Source organism: Lepidochelys kempii, chromosome 5, assembly GCF_965140285.1.
Source record: "Lepidochelys kempii isolate rLepKem1 chromosome 5, rLepKem1.hap1, whole genome shotgun sequence".
Taxonomy (NCBI): Eukaryota; Metazoa; Chordata; order Testudines; family Cheloniidae; genus Lepidochelys; species Lepidochelys kempii.
Genome location: NC_136384.1, coordinates 25,066,388 through 25,089,077, shown reverse-complemented (window position 1 = coordinate 25,089,077; position 22,690 = coordinate 25,066,388). Strand labels below are relative to the sequence as shown.

At 40.8% G+C, this 22,690-nt stretch overlaps 1 protein-coding gene across 16 annotated transcripts in view; it reads left to right on the top strand.

The window, feature by feature from the left end:
- Nucleotides 1–22,690, top strand: part of PRLR (prolactin receptor) — a 308,636-nt gene that overhangs the window by 190,165 nt on the left and 95,781 nt on the right. The gene's annotated exons all lie outside the window — the stretch shown is intronic.

Sequence of the window (22,690 nt, the reverse complement as noted above, 5' to 3'; positions counted from 1 at the left end):
TTAAAATGTAAGTGAGTTAAATGTTAAATCTTTACAATCCACTTGTGTGCAATAGCAGACTAGAAATTGGATGCAACTTTCATCATTTGGATTAGCAGCCTATATGACACTGAGATCTGATACTGGTTTTTCAGTACCCCTTTTGTAGACATTGTTATTCTAAAGATATGTAATTGATAATGATGTAGCATGGTACCTTTTATTTTTGTAACTAGGAGTTCAGTCACAAATTGAATTAATGCATTGTTTTTTTTAACAAGCATCATCAGCGTGGCAGCATATCCTCTGGAATGGTAGCTGAATCATGAAGGGGCATATGAACGTTTAGCATAACTGGCACGTAAATACCTTGCAGTGCCAGCTATGAAAGTGCCATGCAAATGCCTGTGCTCACTTTCAGGTGGTATTTTAAACAAGAAGCGGACAGCATTATTTCCTGTAAATGTAAACAGTCTTGTTTGTTTTAACGACTGGCTGAACAAGAAGTAGGACTGGGTGGACTTGTAGGCTGCAAAGTTTTACATTGTTTTGTTTTTGAGTGCAGCTATGTAATAAAAAATACATTTGTAAATTACACTTAAACGATAAAGAGACTGCACTACAGTACTTGTCTGAGGTGAATTGAAAAATAATATTTCTTTTGTTCATTGTTACAGTACAAATATTTGTAAAAAAATAATAATATAAAGTGAGTACTGTCAACTTTGTATACTGTGTTGTAATTGAAATCAATATGTTTAAAAATGTAAAAAAACATCCAAAATGTTTAATACATTTCAATTGGTATTCTGTTGTTTAACAGTGCAATTAAAACTGCGATTAATCGTGATTTTTTTTTTTTAGTTAAGCGCATGTTAACTGCGATTAATCAACAGTAGGGCTGCCAATTAATCGTAGTTAACTCACCCGATTAACTCAAAAAAATTAATCACTATTTTAAAAATTAATCGCAGTTTTAATCACACTATTAAACAATAGAATACCAATTGAAATGTACTAAACATTTGGATGTTTTTCTGTATTTTCATATATATTGAATTCTCTGTTGTAATTGAAATCAAAGTCTATATTTTTATTACAAATATTTGCACTGTAAAAATGATAAACAAAATAAATAGTATTTTTCAATTCACCTCATACAAGTACTGTAGTGTAATCTCTTTCTTGTTTAAGTGCAGCTTACAAATGTAGATTTTCTTTTGTTACATAACTGTACTCAAAAACAAAACAATGTAAAACTCTAGAGTCTACAAATCCACTCAGACCAAAAGTTTAAGAATCTGAAGTGCCGTCCAAGCTCTGAGAGGGACATGATATGGACCACGCTTTCAGAAGTCTTCAAAGAGCAACACTCCGATGCGTAAACAACAGAACCTGAACCACTATAAAAGAAAAATCAACTTTGTGCTGATGGCATCTGACTCAGATGATGAAAATGAACATGTGTCAGTCTGCACTATTTTGGATGGCTATCAAGCAGAACTCATCATCAGCATGGATGCATGTCCTTTGGAATGGTGTTTGAAGCATGAAGGGACATATGAATCTTTAGCGCATCTGGCATATTATTATATCTTGCAATGCCGGCTTAGCTGCTACCCTGATTCACAGTCAGATACAACCTATGGTGATAACAAAATGCTTCTGGGTCAATATTATTAGGGAAGATGGAAAAGAAACTCTTGAATAACTTGTTGGGTTTAAAAATATATTGTTACACCAAGAAAAATGGTTCAAAAAATGGCTTAAATTAACTGGAGGGCAGGGCTGTCATTTGTATTTAAGTGTGAGAACTAACAACATACATTTTTGAAACATCCGATAGCTCCTTGCAGCTAAATGAAGGGAGACCAGAACTTGCATTCCTGATATTTCCAAGATGAAAAAAAAAACAGGGGAAAAAAACCCCTTATTATTATTTTTTTTAAGTGGTAAGGATTGTTCAGGCCCCTTTTATACATCATAAAGAAACAACAGTAGTTATGAGCCCAATTTTTTAAATCTTTTCAGGTCATCATTAACGAACATAAGGAAACACCTAAGAGGAGGTTATTGAGTAAACTTTTTCATTTTACTGTGCAGTGGATTTTTTGTCTGTGTTAATTTGTGTTTTGTTGTTTGTTTTTTCCCCCCTTCGTTTGATCGTGCTATTCATATAATTAATCAGTGATGGATTCAGATGCTACACTCCACCTAGCAAGTTAAAGGAAACAAAAACCAAGGACAATACTGTCCATGTTAAGAGCAGGGAAGGCAAAGCACATGCAAAGCACTCCTTTTCGTAAGTGCAGTAATGTAGGGGATTTATTTCCAGATAGATTCCTTTGCTTTCTGGGGAAGCAAACTCTGGAACAAATGTTAGCAGACAAATTGAGGAGACTTGGAGTTAACAGTGGTCTCTAGCAATTCTTGTAGAATTACAGTAAATCTGTAACTTCCCTGCCTGTTTTGCTTAGGAAACGTTTTGGGTTTTTAATGTCATTTACTGTCATCCTGAAGTGAATGAGGTATCTCTCTCAACAGCATTAATGAGAGTTCTGCACTTGCATGGAATGGACAATAAACTCCTGAGTGTATAATATGACACTCTGTACAAATGAAAATACCATAAAAATAAAAAAATCCTCTGAATTTGTAGTTTTTGGTGCATTTTGCAAGCTCTGAAGAGAAAGATATCTGAACTAATGCCAAAAAACACAGAACAACACTGGAAAATAAATGTAAAGGCCTGGCTTAGAGCCACAAAAGCCAGGGACTTTTGGGCCAAGGGCCAAAAATCCAGCATAGCCTCAGTTGAAACCATACTGCCTCGGGGGTCTGTTATGTGTTCGGATTTAATAAAACATGATGTCAAATAATGTACATTATTTGACATCATGTACTCAGCTGAAGTTTTATTTAAGTAAGACAGTCAATCAATACTTAGTGCAACACTATGCAGAATACAGAAAGAAAAACATATAAACCAAACTGAGACTGGAGAAGTTTGACACCTCACTTCACTTCCAAGTAACTCTCCGTAATTCATCTTTTATATAGGTTTCAGAGTAACAGCCGTGTTAGTCTGTATTCGCAAAAAGAAAAGGAGTACTTGTGGCACCTTAGAGACTAACCAATTTATTTGAGCATGAGCTTTCGTGAGCTACAGCTCACTTCATCGGATGCATACCGTGGAAACTGCAGCAGACTTTATATACACACAGAGATCATAAAACAATACCTCCTCCCACCCCACTGTCCTGCTGGTAATAGCTTATCTAAAGTGATCATCAAGTTGGGCCATTTCCAGCACAAATCCAGGTTTTCTCACCCCCTCACCCCCCTCCAAAAAACACACACACAAACTCACTATCCTGCTGGTAATACCTCATCCAAAGTGACCACTCTCCCTACAATGTGCATGATAATCAAGGTGGGCCATTTCCAGCACAAATCCAGGTTTTCTCACCCCCCCCCCCACCCCCATACACACACAAGCCAGCAGGAGAGTGAGTTTGTGTGTGTATGGGGGTGGGGGGGTGAGAAAACCTGGATTTGTGCTGGAAATGGCCCAACTTGATGATCACTTTAGATAAGCTATTACCAGCAGGACAGTGGGGTGGGAGGAGGTATTGTTTTATGATCTCTGTATGTATATAAAGTCTGCTGCAGTTTCCACGGTATGCATCCGATGAAGTGAGCTGTAGCTCACGAAAGCTCATGCTCAAATAAATTGGTTAGTCTCTAAGGTGCCACAAGTCCTCCTTTTCTTTTATATACTGGTTTAAAAGAAAAAAAATCCTACAAAACATTTCTTTCCCAGGGCTGACCTTGCTGAAACTTTCTTTCTCATGCTTTGATTTTATTTTGAATATTCTTACCTAATCAATAAGCCAATGACACCTATCATTAATTTGTCACTACTGAGACCATCTGTGACTCTAATTAGCTCTTAATGACTTAGCCATTAATCAGTACATTACTCAATAGCTTGCTATTACTTTGATTATAGGTAAGGCTACATTTATGTCACCGAGGTCATGGAAGTCACAGAATCTGTGATTTCCAGAGACCTCCGTGACATTCTCTGCTACAGCCACTGTGATGTTTTCTGCTTCAGCCCTAGGGGCTGCAGAGCTCTGGAGCTGGCAGCCAGCAGGGCCCTGACAGGGTTCCAGTGACAGGCCCCAGCAGGGCCAAGTGACAGACCCCTGACAGACCCTCCTCAGGGTTCCAGCGACAGGTGACAGCCTCGTGTGGTGGGAGGGGGTGGGGTAGAGGGATGTCTCCAGCGAGCAGCTGTGGGTGTCCTGTTTTCTCTTGGGGAAATATGGTCACCCCCTGCAGCTCCCAGCCACCATGGACGGAGGGGAGCCCCCACTGCAGCTTCTAGCTGCCCCAGGCGGCAGGGGAACCCCACAGCTCCCAGCCACCATGGTGGCATGGCGGGGGAAACCATGGAGCTGCCTCAGCAAAAGTCACAGACAGGTTGCGGCTTCCATGAATTTTTGTTTATTGCCCATGACCTGTCCTTGACTTTTACTAAAAATAACCATGACAAAATCTTAGCCTTAATTATAGAACACACCTATTACAAAATAGACATGGAAATTTGTCATCAGTTATCTTATCAATTATAGTGCACATTTGTAAGTATTTTTTGTTAATTATTAGTAGTCCTTCCTAGGCATCTGAACTAAGTCAGCAAGGTCAGGGTAAAAAGCAGAGTGGATAATTTAAATATAATCCTATAATCAATTAGAGACACTTATTGATCTAAAACAAAGCACTCTTTAGCATGAGAAAGCACTTTGGCTAACAGAAAGATTTCTGGGATTTTGAGGCAAAGAATCATCAGAGTTTACTATACAAAAGAATGATAAAAGATTAATACTAACAGCTCTGAGAGCAGATCCTGCAGTTATTGTATATACCAAACATACTGCAATAACTAGATCTGATCAACAAGAATCAACTTTCAGCATCCTTCTTCATTTCTTGCATTTGGGCAAGACCCAATAAATAAAGCAGACCCTCTCACTTTACTCCAACATCAATTTTTGTAGTTATTAATACTTGGAGATTTTCATAGAAGTATTTATTCTCAACATTTTTATATAGCTGCCATAGTGCGTCTTGTCAAGGCTTTTAACAGGTTTTCTTTTCATAAGTCAATGTGTAATGTACTGTTCTTGTGTATGAGTAAGTGTTGGTGCCTCTATAAGTTTCTAACCTGCAGAGAGGATACAAACTTCTGCTGCAGATCATTGATAGAGAGCTCCTTTAGCTTAAACCTGTATTTTGAAGACAGAGTCATGGTTCTGCTCCCAGCTTGCCAGGTTTGTCTGATTTAGCTACTGATTGTTTCTATAGCTTGAAGCACATGGTTTCATTAAAGTCTAGACAGTGCTCACGTAACCCACACACCTCCTGGGTGTAGTGCTCTGTACCCTCTAGTGGCCCCAAGACCAGCTGGAAATTAATAAGTCTGCTACAGACTTAGCAAAGGGCCATGTGGATTTTAGCTCATGCAGTAGAGGCTCATGCATTTAGCTCCAGAGATCCCAGGTTTGATCGCGCCCGCTGATGACTGGGGTCTGTCAGTATTACACTCAGAGCTGGTTCATATGAATGGTGAAGGTGCGATGGTGGGGGGAGAGGAGGGAGTTTTTCTTTAGAGACTTTGTATATTCACACTTAGGGATATTGGGCCACCTAGTTGTACCTAATGGTAGAACCGTCTCCAAGCAGTGTCCATTAAAGCGCTCATGCCCCCTCCACCAAGCGTCTCCGAATGTTCTGAGGGTGAGGCTATAAAAGGGAGAGCAGCACCCTCTGCTACCTCAGTCCCTTCCAACCACTTTGCCAGATGAAAATGAACCACTCCAGTCAAGTGGGATCTGGATATTTTTATCCATTCTTAGTGTCTTTTAATCATTAAGTATAGTTTATAGTTGTAGTGATAAGTATCGATAGTTGAGTGAGTTAGTTAGGTTGGGTCCAGGTTATGGCAGAACTGAAGAAAAAGAAGAAGCTGGGATTCAAGAGACGTGCTTTGTGTCTGATGTGCTTAGGAGAGAACACCTTCTGGGTAAAAAGAAAAGGAGTACTTGTGGCACCTTAGAGACTAACCAATTTATTAGAGCATAAGCTTTCGTGAGCTACAGCTCACTTCATCAGATGCATATCGTGGAAACTGCAGCAGACTTTATATATACAGAGAGATATGAACCAATACCTCCTCCCACCCCACTGTCCTGCTGGTAATAGCTTATCTAAAGTGATCATCAGGTGGGCCATTTCCAGCACAAATCCAGGTTTTCTCACCCTCCACCCCCCCCACACAAATTCATTCTCCTGCTGGTGATAGCCCATCCAAAGTGACAACTCTTTACACAATGTGCATGACAATCAAGTTGGGCTATTTCCTGCACAAATCCAGGTTTTCTCACATCCCCCCCACCCCCATACACACACAAACTCACTCTCCTGCTGAATTGGAATTCATTTGCAAATTGGATACTATTAATTTAGGCTTAAATAGAGACTTGGAGTGGCTAAGTCATTATGCAGGGTAGCCTGTTTCCTCTTGTTTTTTCCTACCCCCCCCCCCCGATGTTCTGGTTTAACTTGGATTTAAACTTGAAGAGTGGTCAGTTTGGATGAGCTATTACCAGCAGGAGAGTGAGTTTGTGTGTGTATGGGGGTGGGGGGGATGTGAGAAAACCTGGATTTGTGCAGGAAATAGCCCAACTTGATTGTCATGCACATTGTGTAAAGAGTTGTCACTTTGGATGGGCTATCACCAGCAGGAGAGTGAATTTGTGTGGGGGGGTGGAGGGTGAGAAAACCTGGATTTGTGCTGGAAATGGCCCACCTGATGATCACTTTAGATAAGCTATTACCAGCAGGACAGTGGGGTGGGAGGAGGTATTGGTTCATATTCTCTCTGTATATATAAAGTCTGCTGCAGTTTCCACGATATGCATTTGATGAAGTGAGCTGTATCTCACGAAAGCTTATGCTCTAATAAATTGGTTAGTCTCTAAGGTGCCACAAGTACTCCTTTTCTTTTTGCGAATACAGACTAACACGGCTGTTACTCTGAAACCTTCTGGGTGTTCATCTGCCAGACTTTCACATCCGGAACTTGCAGGGAGAGGCAGAACAGGTTGTAGGTGCTTCTCCTGAAGGAAGCTCTAGGGACTAAACTCTTTGGATCTGGTCATTCATCAGATACAAGGTCTGAGAGGCCAGTTTCAGCTTCTGTGACTTCCTCTAGCAAGTTGAAGCAGCTTAAGAGTTCCAGGAAATTGGAACCCTCATTGGGTTTAGCTTCAGATCTTCCTGTTTAAGCAGTCAAGTCTTTTAAAGGTAGTGCTGATAGAGAAGACCAGACTGCCTATTACAGAACCAAGGGCCACGTCCAGCTGTGTCGATTCTGAAAAAGAAGGCGGCAAGGGAAAAGATGGCCCTGGACAACAGTGTGGGGTCCCACACATCAGATTTGTCAGATCTGTCCAATTCTGACAATGCCTCTATGGTTCTGAAAACAAGGCCCGTTCCAGCTTCAGCATCAAGGACCAAAGAGAATTTTACTGGATTTTGTGCTATCCGGGACTTCAGCTCCAGCTTCGACCCCTGTTCTGGTTCTAGGTCCATCTTTGGATCTGAAAAGGACTTTTATTTTGGTGGCTGATGTACACTTTTTAGCTTCCAAGTGTTCCTCTGATCCAAGTGAAGACTGCTTCGATAGTTTCATTATTCAAAGAGGTTGGAGTCATGGGTGGACCTGGTCCTAGATTTTATAGCTTTATATTTGACCACAAAACGTGGAAGTAAATCTTAGCTGACTCCTCCTCCATTTGTTGGAGTGCCTCATGAAACCTGTCGGGGCTCTGTACTAAAAGAACAACATCATCAGCATCGTCAAGGTCTGAGAGCGAGAGATCAGCAATCTTAGTGCATATGGACCTGATGGAATGCAGCATTATGAAATCCATTGCCCATCAAAAAAGTGCCAAGACGCAGCCCTGCCTGACAGCAGATACTGATTTAAATAGTGCCGAAATCCGATTCCCCAGACATATGTGAGCAGTGGTTCTATTATGCAGCTCTCTAATCAAGTCCAGCAGAGTGCTAGGGACACCCATGCCCTTTAAAGCCTTCCATACTGTGACACTGTCAACTGAATCGAATGCAGTCTTAAGATTGACGTATGCTACATGCAGGGGCTTCCTGAACTCACTGTGTATCTCTGACAAGTGGAGGGCAAAAATGGTGTCTAATGTGGACCTGTTCCTCGTAAAGCCTAAGAGTTGGGGGCGATGCTTCCAATGTGCCTTGGAATTGCTGTTCTGAGGTGCATCAGAGAGTAACATTATGGCAATGAGTGGTTCAATTCTGCAACCCAAGCTGCCTGCATGTCGTTCAGCTATTGACTGACAATACTTTATGCAAAACGCTTGGAGCTATGTGCAGATTGTGCAACTCTCTGATGCTGCTAGATTACTGCAGAATTGCTGTTAGGCCATGATGGCACTGATATTTATGATAGACTCCTGGAGCCCACGTCCTCCTTTGATGTGGCTGTGAAGTGCCTCAACAAGTATTTTTGGGCTGGAGATTCTGTTAAATAGGAAAATGTTTTTTGAAGCTCGCCAACAGCCCAGTAAAACCATATGTGAATCTGCATGTTGTTTATGGCAGTTGGCTCGTGACTGTGAATCTGGGGACAGTATGATGATCATGCTCAGATATTTTTCCGATTTGGTGTAGTCAATGACAGCCTGAGCAAATGGCTACTGACTGAAGATGCTAAAACACTAATGTTTGATGCAGCAGTTGCTAAGAGTGAAGCATTTGAGAGGGTTTGTGCTGAAAGGGGCCCTGTCTCCCAGATTGTTGCTACCTTAAATGTCTATACTTAAATCATCAGCTGCTTCTCCTACTTCTGTCACCCAGAGTCATATGATGTTACCTACTCCCACTCTGTGGCGTCGGCAGCAAAGGTTACCAGCTTCTCACTGTTTCTGCTGTGGCACTATGGGTCACTTGGCCAATTTCCTGCCTGCCCAGCTAGGACTGCCAGGGTTGTGTGAAAGAAGGACACTTCAAGTTAGTGTGCTCTAATACTCCGGTTCACAACGATGGAAGGCCTGCAGCTCATACTGTGAATGTGGAGTTACATGAGATTTACTAAAGGAAACATCAGGGTCTCTGGTACTGTCTTCTCAGGTAGCAAGGTGCTTGAGCTGGTATCCCATATTGTGGAAACTGATGGACCATATTTGGGGCTTGGAATCAGGGAAATTCTGATTCTCCTGTCTCAGTTTACATATCTTATATTTTGGAGTATTTAACTTAAAAACTCTGATGGATTATCTAACTCATATTTGAAAGTTCATTTGGCAGGTGTCTCAGCTGACCATATTTTGGATGATGGTTAATTGCTGTCTGTGCATAATATGGCTAAAAAGTTTATGAAAGGATTACATATCCTTTAAGAAATCCTGTCCCTCTTTGGGATCTTAAATTGGTATTCTCTACACTCATGAAATCACCTTTTGAACACTTGGCTGAGTGTTGTTTGTATTATTTATTTCTGATGATGGCATTCATTATTACCATAAAGTCCACCGGAAGAGTGATTGAATTAAATGCCTTGATGTGTGATCCACCATTTACATCTTTTCATAAAGATAAGGTGGTTCTTAGCCCTAATCCCAGGTTTTAGCCAAAATGTCTTCTGAATTTCACATTAGACAATTAATTTGTTGGGGTGTTTTCCCTAATGCCTCATACTAATAAGGATAAATCTGTTTTACATATTTTGGATGTAAGAAGAGCTCTTGCATACTATTTGAATAGAACAAAATGGTGTCGAAAATCATCTGATTATTTCTCTTAGGCTAAGAGTCACATGGATTATATTTTGTTTAATCCATCTGCAAATGGTTTGGGAAAACAATGTATTGTTCAGTGTTGCACCTTACCAGAAATTGCTGTACCTACAATGGTATTCTCTCATTCCACGGAGCTGTGGCAGCACCTCTTTTCTTGCCTTAAGCAAGTCTTGGTTACTGAAACTTGCTGGGATGCAACCTGGAGTTCTGCATGCGCTTCTACTAAACATTATGCTCTTGATTTGGCTTCAAGGGCTAATGCTAGAGTTGGTAGAGTGGTGCTTTAGTCTGTATTCTGTTAAGACTCTGTTCCCTCCTCCAGGTTATTTTCAGCACTGCTTATCAAACTACCCATAAGTAGGAATATGCAGAGCCATTTGAAGAACAAATGAAGGTTTCTTACTTGTAACCAAGTTCTTTGAGATAGCTCTACACATTCATGCTTCCTACCTGCCTTTCCCTCTTTCTCAGAGTCCTTTTGTTTTGTGTCTCTGGGTTGATGGTAGAGGACACTGTGCTTCCTTGTATAGCCTCAGCGTCTCTGAACATTTTGAGGATGAGGGGAAGAATAAGAGGGGGCATGCAAGCGCTCTAATGGACACTGCTTGGAGCAGGTTCTACCATTAGGTATCACTAGATGGCGCAATACCCCAAGTGTGAATAGGCAGAGCCATCTTGAAAAACTCAATTACAAGTAAAAAGAAAAGGAGTACTTGTGGCACCTTAGAGACTAACCAATTTATTTGAGCATGAGCTTTCGTGAGCTACAGCTCACTTCATCAGATGTTTACCGTGGAAACTGCAGCAGACTTTATATACACACAGAAATCATGAAACAATACCTCCTCCCACCCCACTGTCCTGCTGGTAATAGCTTATCTAAAGTGATCAACAGGTGGGACATTTCCAGCACAAATCCAGGTTTTCTCACCCTCCACCCCCCCACACAAATTCACTCTCCTGCTGGTGCTAGCCCATCCAAAGTGACAACTCTTTACATAATCAAGTCGGGCTATTTCCTGCATAGATCAAGGTTTTCTCACATCCCCCCCACCCCCATACACACACAAACTCACTCTCCTGCTGGTAATAGCTCATCTAAACTGACCATTCTCCAGGTTTAAATCCAAGTTAAACCAGAACATCTGGGGGGGGGGGTAGGAAAAAACAAGAGGAAACAGGCTACCTTGCATAATGACTTAGCCACTCCCAGTCTCTATTTAAGCCTAAATTAATAGTATCCAATTTGCAAATGAATTCCAATTCAGCAGTTTCTCGCTGGAGTCTGGATTTGAAGTTTTTTTGTTTTAAGATAGCGACCTTCATGTCTGTGATTGCGTGACCAAATCACAGACATGAAGGTCGCTATCTTAAAACAAAAAAACTTCAAATCCAGACTCCAGCGAGAAACTGCTGAATTGGAATTCATTTGCAAATTGGATACTATTAATTTAGGCTTAAATAGAGACTGGGAGTGGCTAAGTCATTATGCAAGGTAGCCTGTTTCCTCTTGTTTTTTCCTACCCCCCCCCCCCAGATGTTCTGGTTTAACTTGGATTTAAACCTGGAGAATGGTCAGTTTAGATGAGCTATTACCAGCAGGAGAGTGAGTTTGTGTGTGTATGGGGGTGGGGGGGATGTGAGAAAACCTTGATCTATGCAGGAAATAGCCCGACTTGATTATGTAAAGAGTTGTCACTTTGGATGGGCTAGCACCAGCAGGAGAGTGAATTTGTGTGGGGGGGTGGAGGGTGAGAAAACCTGGATTTGTGCTGGAAATGTCCCACCTGTTGATCACTTTAGATAAGCTATTACCAGCAGGACAGTGGGGTGGGAGGAGGTATTGTTTCATGATTTCTGTGTGTATATAAAGTCTGCTGCAGTTTCCACGGTAAACATCTGATGAAGTGAGCTGTAGCTCACGAAAGCTCATGCTCAAATAAATTGGTTAGTCTCTAAGGTGCCACAAGTACTCCTTTTCTTTTTGCGAATACAGACTAACACGGCTGTTCCTCTGAAACCTGTCAATTACAAGTAAGTAACCTTTGTTTAGTCCCATGGGTTGGGGTTGAGCTTAGGGAATGTATCCAGAACTGATATGTATTTGTGGAGGAAGTTTGAGAGTCGTGGATGGAGCTTTCTCTTCTCCTCCTGTTTCACAGGAAACTGTGTCCCCCATCCAGGACCATGATGAAAGGGGAAAAAATATTCCCCAGGGTGCTCTTGGGTTAGTACAATGCAGCTTGTACTTGATATCACATGGCAACAGAACATGAGTAGCAAACGTACCAGCATTTCAACCAGTCATTGGTGGGATGGAGGACCCCTGAAGCTGTGGTTTTATCAGAACCAGCTCTGCCATTGTTGCACATACACAATAAACACATTTGCTAATATTGTTTGCCAGATATTTTTGGTAAACCTTCTAAGTCCCACCTCTACACCGGAGTGTGGCAACCTGGGGCTAAAATATCACCTTCTGTTCAGAAATGCCCAGAAGTGGAAGAGCTGAGGGTAAAAATGTAAAGTTAACATATTATCCTGTCTTGCAGTTTTCCCTTCCACTCTTCTGTGCCGTGCAGATAAGAAGAGAGCCTGGTTCGTAGTAATTTAAATTTTCTTAGTATCTGAGAGAATAGAAAAAAGGATTACAAGGGAGAGAAAGTGAATGAAACCTGGAAACAAACAATTAGCAAACAGCAGGCAGGTTACTAACAAAAGAGCTGGCCAGTTTACACTTCATTTCTCTTTTTCTTTCACTGTTTTTTGACGTTTCACTACAGCGCACAAAGTGCTCAATCATGCCTTCTCTCAGGCTGAGCTTTGCTAGCTGAGGGGAGAAGGTGCATCGCATCAGTGTCAGGAGGTATTATGCCTCCTGGGCACTATGGGGTTGGGGAGGAGCACATTAGGCTCTAATCCTTCCCCCAGCATAGCTTTGCTTGCATGTTGTGAGGGGGAAGAGGAGAGGAAGAGAAGGGATATGGGTTCCACCTTTGTCCTGCTTTGACACACCTACTCTGAAGTCACTGCTGGCAGCACTAGTGTTGCTCCCTCCTGAGTGTATGGAGCTACATTTTGGTTTCCTCTTGCTTAGGTCACTGTGGGATAGTGCATCAATGCATGGAAACTTATGATTTTGAGCTTCTTGCTTTTCTTCTTCTTTTTCTTTCTTTTGTTCCACATGTGGAACCCCCATTGAAATCAATAAGAGTTTTGTTTGCAGCAAGGCTGTTGAGCTTGGGAGCTAGAGCCATAAATGTTTAGGGACCTTGAATGTTAGTGGCCAAATAAAAAGAAGAATGTAGAAAAATATACATATATGCACCTGTAGTTCAGCTCCCTATACTGGAGACAAGGAGGAATGAGCCTGCCACCCAATTTTTATCAGGAATTAAGCCTGTAGTGGCCTTCAACTCAAACCAATGTTTTGGAACTTTTGGATGTGTATTAAAGTGAGTTATGTGACCTGGCTCTGCATATGCCTCTTAGAGCCCCAGTGCTAAGGGGGGGGGGTTAAATAGAAATCTATTTAAAGCATTAATCATCAATATGTTAACAAACATCTTGTAGCAAACTCCATAGGCTCTGGCAGGCTGACTAGTTAAATGTGTTTGAGTTCAGGAGGGTACAGTTTGACATTTATGGAGGCTGTGTTCAGATTCAGAAAGTTTAACAGGTACCAAAGCAACAGCCTCAAAGTACTATTTACAAAGCAAAGTAAGAACACCAACATGCACATTTACCATAAATGCATGGATCCTGTTCTGGACTTTTTCCTCTGTGTCCTACTTTCCCCTCTCTTACTGAAATAAGTAATGGGAGTACAATCTAGCTTAGTGCAATTTAATTGTACAGTATTTCATTCATGCAACTGTCTCAGTGTATACTAGTAATGTAAAATTATGTTACAACAAGCAGGTGGAGAATAGGTAGAGACAGGAGAATAGAAGAAATATAATGATCTAGTAAGGGTATATGCCCAGGTGGAGAACTGATACAGTGATCTGGAGGCTGGGAAGAGCCAGTTGGATATGAGAGAGACAAAGAGTTTGTAAAAGAAAGCACTGATGACTGAAGTCATCAGCCAGGCCCAGTCTTGATATATCAAAATATGGTTTGTCAACAAGCCAACACTTTGATGGTAGGAATAAAAGTTCAGACTTTAGCTTTTCTATCAGATCTTTGGCAGACAGGTTTATCTTCCCAAGCCTACAGTGTCTGGTTATTATACTTTCAGTAGCGTATTATGTATGAAGAATTAAATAATGCTACTAGAATTTTGTACAAACACACATTCTCCAGAACTATATTCAGAAGCAAAAGGTGTTTTTGTTGTTGTTTTTGAACTGCCAAGCAAGGAGGAATGCCCTTCACCAAGTTCATAAGACCTTCTGTGCCACTTAAGCCCTACTTTTGTATGGAACAAATAGACCAGTCTCATATGGGAGTATGTGCATCATCAGTGCACTGGGAAGAGACTGGGCTGCACACCAGCTCTGAATGGGCAAACATAGAAGAGCCAACAGATGGGCCACAGGATCTGCAGTTTCACAGATTCAGTACCCCAGAAATCTCATGTAGCATCTGCAGAGGAGTAATGGCCATTACCCCATCTTATAGACTGGAATAATGACAGTAGACAGTTTGGCTTGCAGTTCGAAGATCTTCCCGCAGGTGGGTGGATGGTTTCCATACATCCACCTCAAGAGATTTTACTTTACAAAGCCCAATTACACTGGCTTTGCGTGGGAAGAGGGCCATTTCACCCTGAGCAAACAGGTAGTCTGATGTGGCAGAAAGCTGCCACCCACAGCTTACATCTCCACCCTAATCGTGAACATCCAACCTGCAGTCTTATCTCCTACCATGTTTATTACTTGGTTTTATGTTTAGTGTAGGGTTTGTTGGGCCTTCATAAATTACATTGTCCTTAGTTCTATACGTGGATTTATTTTATGTGTAAATATGTGAGGTATCGGTTTGCAAATGACGTCAGTGAGATTTTTTCTGTAAAGTTATGTGACTGGATTATCTATGTTGTTAGTGATTGACCTAAATTTGGTAGTTTCAATCCTGTAATTTCTACAGGAGAGTTATTTTGCTTGTGCCTTGCTGTGTTGAATTTAAGGCTGCATGTTGATCATTCATGGTGAAGGTGGAGAGAGATGCCCTCTGAGTGGTAGAAGAGAGGTAGTTGAATTCAGAAGAAGTGATGAGCTGAGTGTCCATGAGATATTGAATGATATATTTTCAAATTTCCTTCTTGTTTACATATTGTACTGGCAATATTTGCATAATTGAAAGTTAACAAAGTTTGTGTTCGTTATGGAATTTGCCAGCTTTTTCAATAAACATGTATTGGTGCTAGTTATTTGCATGATGAGTCATTATCAGTGTTGATATGTATTTCCCTGTGAGCCGATGTTTCCCCTCTCCACCCCTATTCAGTTCCACAGAAGTGAACTTCTTCCCCACCCCCAACCCCCCACCCCCCGTGATCCCCATACCCTAGGTCCACTTGCATGGTTTCCTCCATGCTTACATTTTCGCTTATGGTCCCTCACCTCACGCAGCCTTGTTCCTCCATCTTGCCCCACAACATGCCCCATTCATACTACATTCAGCTTTTAAATGTTCATGTGTGTCCGCATTGCTACGTATTAACATATAAAAGCTGAAGTAGGGGGGCAGAGTGGGGAGCAAGGGGTGTGTAAGGGGAACATAATGACGAGAAGGGCTATAGAAAAGAATAAGGAAACTATGTGGACTGTTGGAGATGTGGGGGCTCAGAGCCATGTGCGGGCACACCAGGCAAACAGGGAAACGGAGCATTGGTCTGTAGAAGGCCAAGGCAGCATCAGCAATGTTGAGGAGCGACACGTGGAGGTAATCAGGGAGGGCATGGAGCAAGTAGTATGCATGCAGCACTGGAGGATAAATTGGGGCTTGACTAGAGTGGGGTTAGGTTGGGAGAAGCAGAGGGAACAAGAGATTGATTTTCACAGATCACCTCTAGAAAATCTTGCCAGTCAGTAGGAGAGGAATATACCCACCAGTACACGGCTGTTAACACTTAAAATAGTTGTTGTTAGACATCAAAGAAGAAGCTATTCTTAGAATTCTTATAACTAGACTTGGTCATCTCTTCAAAGTAACTGTGTGTAAATTGTCTCAAAATTCCAAGGATGGAATCTGCTGGGGAAAAGCAGCTTCAAAGCAGTAATTGCTTTGTTAAAACCAGTCTCCTTGCTGCCCGGTTCTTTCTCACCAATTGCTACGGAAATGGTTATATACATGCATAATTGCAAATGCTTTCAAGATTATGCTAGACAAAAATATTGTTCTTGCTTTTTTTAAAACTTGTCAGACATATTTTTTTTCCAAATATGTCTGGTAATAAACAGTTAGACACAGCAGTCCTGCATAGAAGAATAAGTATACTGGCTTGGAATTAGAGTCATAAATCTCCACTAACCAGTCCTGTGATCTGATTTATTTTCTTATGTCTCCTGTACACAGCATAGGAAAATTGGTGTTGATTACCTTGATAGGGACAGGAAGAGTTCTTGGCCCCGATATAACAATTGGGCAGGAGCACAGTGTTTCACCTTCTGCTAAAATAGGTATTATACACTGCTGAGCAAAACTTTAGCTGTAATGGGCTATTAGTCTAATATGTCATCACAAATTCTCCTCTACTGACTTAGTATGTGTGAGTGAACCGCAATAACCTCTGGTAGCTGCCCACTGAAACAATAGGGGACTTACTGGTACTGTTGTTTAGAATTCCCCTTTAGCCCTGTGGGAGAGGTCTGTGTTTTTATAGATGGAAAAACACGGCTTCTGTTCTTCAGCTCCCTATGTGCATGATTAATATAATTATATTGTGTAATATATATAGTAATTAATTAATTATAGGGCAAGATTGTACACTGCCCATACATAGTATAGATTGGAGTAAAGATTCCCACCTTCCTGGTCCCAGTTAGAGCTACCCAAATCATAGCTCCAAAACTTGTGGGAGCACAAGGGATGCACAGATGTCCAGCCCTCACTGGACCTTGGTATAAAAGGAGGTAAATCTGTCTCTCATTGTGGTGTATTGATCAGCACAACTGGGCAGAGGGGGATATGTGTTGCACCTTTAAAGAGGTGCATCACAAATGACTTCCTCAGCCTCTCTGAGGCACAGTATCAGCTGGTACTCCCAACGGGGCGGTGTACATGCACACAGCCCCTTACTATGGGCTGGTTACTAAGATCCCAGTCTGGGCCATTGTAATTTAGTAATTTTTATCTCGAACATATGGATTCTGTAACTGTCCCCTATTTCAAGGCATGGGTACAGCCACAAATAACAGCCAATATTTTCAAATATCACATTGAGTTAGTAGGGTTCTAGTTCAAGCTTTTAAAGATTTAGAGAAATGTAAAACTTTTTAAAATATAAGTCTGTATAGCTCAAGAAAAATACCAGTTGCATTTACTAGTGCATGTAGAGCTGGTTGGGAATTTTTCAATAAATTGTTTTTTTGTTGTTGAGAAATGCCAATTTGTCAAAATTAGAACTGTTTGCAAAAGAGGGCCAGGCTCCACACGTTTCCCAACTTGAAAAAAGTCCAGAACAAAAGGTCTGAAATTGTTGAAATGAAACATTTCGACCTGTTTGAAATGAAAAATTCCAGTGTATTGGTTTGAAACGGCTTTTTGTTTAGAATTTTAAGCTAATTAGACTAAAAATAGGTTAAAAAGGGTAAAATCCAAATGTTTCTAAATTATCCAAACAAAACTATTTTGACCCAAAATGAGAACAAAATCAGTTTTTTCTGTTTATGTATATTTTTGAGATTTTTGATTTTTCACCCTGATTTGAGATGGGGCGAAAAAAATGTTGAACTCTCAAAAATATTCACAGAATGCAAAAACCATTTCCCATCCAGCTCTAATTGCACACTGGAGAACTGTACAACTAAATCGTAGTGAATAATGTGAACACTAGGAAAAAATACATTTCTGATTTCTTGTCCCTACGCAGCTTAGATTTCAAATTTGATTGTCTAACAAGACAATTTAGTGCTCCCAATTGTAATGAAGTGAACTTATTCTCTCAGGTAGATTAAAATGAAATATGTTGCTGCTGTGATTGTCTAAAGACCTTTCTCTGCGTTCTTCTTGTTCTCATTTTTATCCTCTTGCTTTAAGTATGTTGCATCTTCATGTGATCTTATGTTTATTAAAATGACTCCAGAACTATAAATTAATTTGCCACTGCCACCACCACCCCGAGACTGAGAGTTATGGCTGAGAGTATATAATAATTTTGAGAATCAAACAAAAATACTAATGAGTAAATAATTGTGTAGCCGTCCGTCTGGATTGCAGTCTAAACCTGATCCTACAGAATAGCACCAGTCTAGTGCTTCATGGTGCTGACTGCTGTTGAGCGCTCAACGTGACTGTCTATGAACATGTTTTGTCCCTAGTCACCTATCACGCCAATGGAAGATGGACTGATGGGGCTGGAAAATGCCTAAACTTGGCCCATTCACTTATATCTGCATCAAACCCTGGAGAATGCTTCACTGCATATACATGTGTGGGCTCTTTTGATTAAGTTGAATGTGGAAATCTCATGGTTCTACCAATGCAGTGTAACAAGACCATGGGGATAATATTTCCATCAAGATAAAAATATTCTGAAATGCTGATGGTGTGGTGATTAAAACCTTTGTAAAACATGCATATGCACTATCATTTGTTGTAGATTTGATGGTATTTATGTGTAATTCAAGGCCACTCTCCTTTTCTTTCCTCCATTTAATATTGGTGTAAACTGGTTTGTACATTGCCATAGTAGGTCAGGTTTTTTTTATCACTATGCCTCTGTTTGTAGTCAAAGCACTGAACCCTTGTTAATAGTGGTTGCTGTACCCTGGTGAAAGGTGTGTCTATATGTCGAAAGGCAATTTCGGACATATAGATTTTTTTTTTGTAGTCTTTATCTCTAAGGATACAGATATATTTATCTCTTTTTAAATTTGTCATCCCTAAGCATAAGATTTTGAATGTAAAAGCCAGGGTGGCCTTACTGATGTGAGTTCCAGCATAGCACTTTCCAGTTTTTGCAAAGCCCCAGGCAGCAGTCATCAATCTGACTGAAGTTTTCTTAAGTCCATCTTGAAATACAGTGTCCCCACAAAGATGCCTGCCTTGATCTCTCTTATGAATGCCCCTAACTTGGGTTTTGTCTGCCCATGAATGCGTTTCTGCAATATGTTTTCAACAGGTAGCAATCAAATGATAATTTTTGTTCATTGCCTTCAGTGCTCAGGACTGACTAGCAGCTCAGCTTACATGGTGGATAGTGATGAAATAACTTGCATTTACCTCAAAGCAACAGGAAGAGCTTGAAGTTGCCATTGTCTTCTGGGACTTTAATAAAATTTGAAAATGCTTTTCAAATTAATTTTCATACTCTTTCAGCAAGGGATAAACTTTTTGGGAATCTGGAATAGCAAGGCTGTGGTTGATGGATTGCAGAGCAGAAACACCATGAGGGGTATCTTGTCTAAACATGACCTGCATACAATTTGAACAACAGCCCATACTCATTACTGCATCATCTAAATTTAGGCCAATCAGTTTTGATTAAAACTTTTCATCTTTAATTCCCACCACTCCTGAAGCTATTTTCATTCCCTCTGTGATATCATCACCTGTCCCAGATTCCAATTCTGCTATGTCAGCAAAGGGAATTTGAAGGACAAGAATCTAAGAATACTGAGATATTATCATTTTATGAACACTGTATGGGATTCAGTCAGTGAGGTGAAGTTATTGAATATTTTATTATAAGACCTTCCTGTGTGAATGCATTGATCTAGATTACAGGGGGGCAGTGTGAAGAACAAAGAGGAAGTCAAAGAGGAAGCAACCTCTGATCAAATTAATGGGGATTGGGGATCAATTACAAGACAATGGCATACTTCCAGGTTCCGGCTGCAGTTAAACAGCTGTTCCGTTAATGCTGAGAACAAAGAAATCAAAAGAATTCTAAAAACCCTTGTCAGGAGAAGAAGGGTGAGTCAGTTGTCAGGTTCAGTTCCTAGTGAGAACAGACTAGGGACACAGGGCCTGGGGGAATGTCAGAAAGCAACAGAGGTCTTCCCAGGAAATGGTAAGACTCTGGCAAAAACAGGCTGGTGTATAGATTGGTTTGTATTTTTTAATATCTTGTTTACTCATTAAAAGCTTTTGGTTCTAAATAAATAATATAAATAATACTTTGCTTTAAGGAAGCTGTCTGATCACTGGTTACCAATATTATTTCTCCCAGAGGAAACAGAACTGCAGGGTCTGAACCTAAGTCAGCCCTGCTGAGCTACCCATGGTTAGTACCAGGGGACTGCAGCCCAAGTCCTGATCTGAGAGTGGGGAAATTGTGTGATTCCACCGCAAGATGGAGGTGACAGAAAGAGGCCTGAGACCTGAAAGGTGCACATGAAGAGACCAGGAGGGGTCAGAGGTGGTTACCGCAGGACCTTTGACAAGGAAGTATAAAGCTTTCTCATCCCGCCCAAATCTGACTGACTCTTCTCCACTACAGTCCTGCCATTGGATCCACAGCAGCACAGTAATAAAACTAGCTTTCTATGGACCTTTTTAGATGTTTCCCTAAGAGACTTTGCAGTCACCTCTAGTATAATTTTTCACACTGTGGCTTTTAGTGTAGCATGATCCAAGGCATTGTTTCGGTAACTGACATAAACTAGGCCCATCTCTCTCCCTTCTGGCTGGCAGCTATCTCTATTGCTCTGCTCAGTCCCCCTCTTTCTGAACTAGCCCTTCCAACTGGCAGATTAGTTCTGTTGCTTTGCTCAGACCCTTCTCTTTCCATAACCCCTAAGCTAGCAGCTAGGTAACTTTACTCCATTCCCTCCCAACTCCTCCAGCTGCCCTCCCTTTGACTGGCATCTGAGTCCTACTGTGGCTGATATTACTCAGTACACCCAGTCTCTCCTGTCTGTCTTTTTGCATTGGGCAGGAAACCTGGCATGTCTACTTGCACACACAGTACTTCTGCTTGCCCTAGATTTCTGAACAGTAAGATTTTCCCACACTGATCATTTATTTTGCCTCTTTTCCCCTTGTACTTGAACTGTTTACAAGTTTAGTTTTCTCAAATTTATTTGTTTAAAATTTATTCACCACATAATTAGTACCAGTAATTCTTCAGCTGGAGATTGTCTGCAAGCAGTTCACTGCAAATCCATGACATTCATAATTTGTGTGGTGGTGGTTAGTTTTGATTGATCACATCCATTGCATATTATTTCTGTTCTCTGAAGGGTAGAGCCAATCTTAGAATCGAATTGCCAGTGTGATTATTCTTCTTTATAAATTCATTTTTGGTGAATACTCCCTAGTACTTAAAATGTATGGTTTCTGTGAATATTCCTGCTAGTAAATTCATTTGTAGAAAGCAAACACAAAAAGGATGTGACGACACAGCCAAGCAAACTTAATTTTTAATTTGAGCAAGTATTTACAGAATTCTCTTTCTAGTAATTCTCCCGGCTTTAGTACAAGAACTCTCAGCCAGATACACAAGGAGAGGAGAGGGTGTCATCCTTGCACCTTCCATTAGCTTTAAAGGGAGTTATTCAACTAGCGTGCTACACATAGGGCTAAAATTTGTTCTAAGATGAACAGACATGGTTCTCACCGAGGGTGCATACCTTTGAGGATAAAGTGAGGCCCATGGGAGCAGAGTATATAATACCCATTTTGCATAACTTTTCCTCCAAGCAAAATAACTCTCAATAGCTTCCATTGTGCTCATAGTTGTTTTGCTAGGCCCTGTGCAGTATCAGTGCATTGACTTATGCTTCCCATAATGTGGGCCATTTATATTTCATTTATTCGAATTTGAAGTCAAAAGTCTAGGCTTTTTGCCAAGCCCTAGAAATGTCATCAGAAGCCTTTTGACAATTGGATCCTACTGTATGTTGAGTTCATATACTGATGAAAAGTAGGGCAATGGTAATTTTTTTTAAAACCACTCACATCCATTCCTGCTGGAGATGTACTTGATTTATGGCCCTGGACCTTAATAGTGGTCAAAACTCTATTTTAAAATTATTTAAGAAACCCTCCTGTCTCCTTCCCCAAAACCTGCACTGTGTGTAATGGGTTTATAAAACCTGTAAGGTTCATATAATGACTAAATGGTGTGTGTAACATGTTGTCCCCTTCTTTGGGTTACTGTGGTAACATCACACAATTATAGGATGATCAGTGGGTCCATTTATGTCTACAAAATGCTTAGCACATTATGAACATTACCAGAAATAAATAAGAAGTAATTAATTGGAAACAAGCCCCTCCAATAAGAGTGCTTGTTTGAGAAAGGACTATGTAAATATCCCAGGATGTAGGTTAAATATATGGCTCTCCTATACATGCCCCTCACCACACACATGCAGTGGGTGAAAAATTCCAAATTCAAGTCTTCACAGATTGTGGGCTTAAGTCCAGGGCTAACTTTAAATTTTTTACAACAGAAATGATGTAGATAATTGTACATAACAGTAACACATGGTTTTCTAGCAAAGCCACATCTAGAAAGGCCTACATTTAAAGATTGGGCTGACACAGTTTTTCCACTTTGCCAGCCAAATGAATGTGGTTGAAGCGTGCCATACATAACTGCAGCAGCCTGAGGATTAAGAATAAAAACTCTGCTAAACTCTTTGCAGTGTGAGCATCAGAAAATTGGAAGGCCAGGGTACGTCTGAGATAGT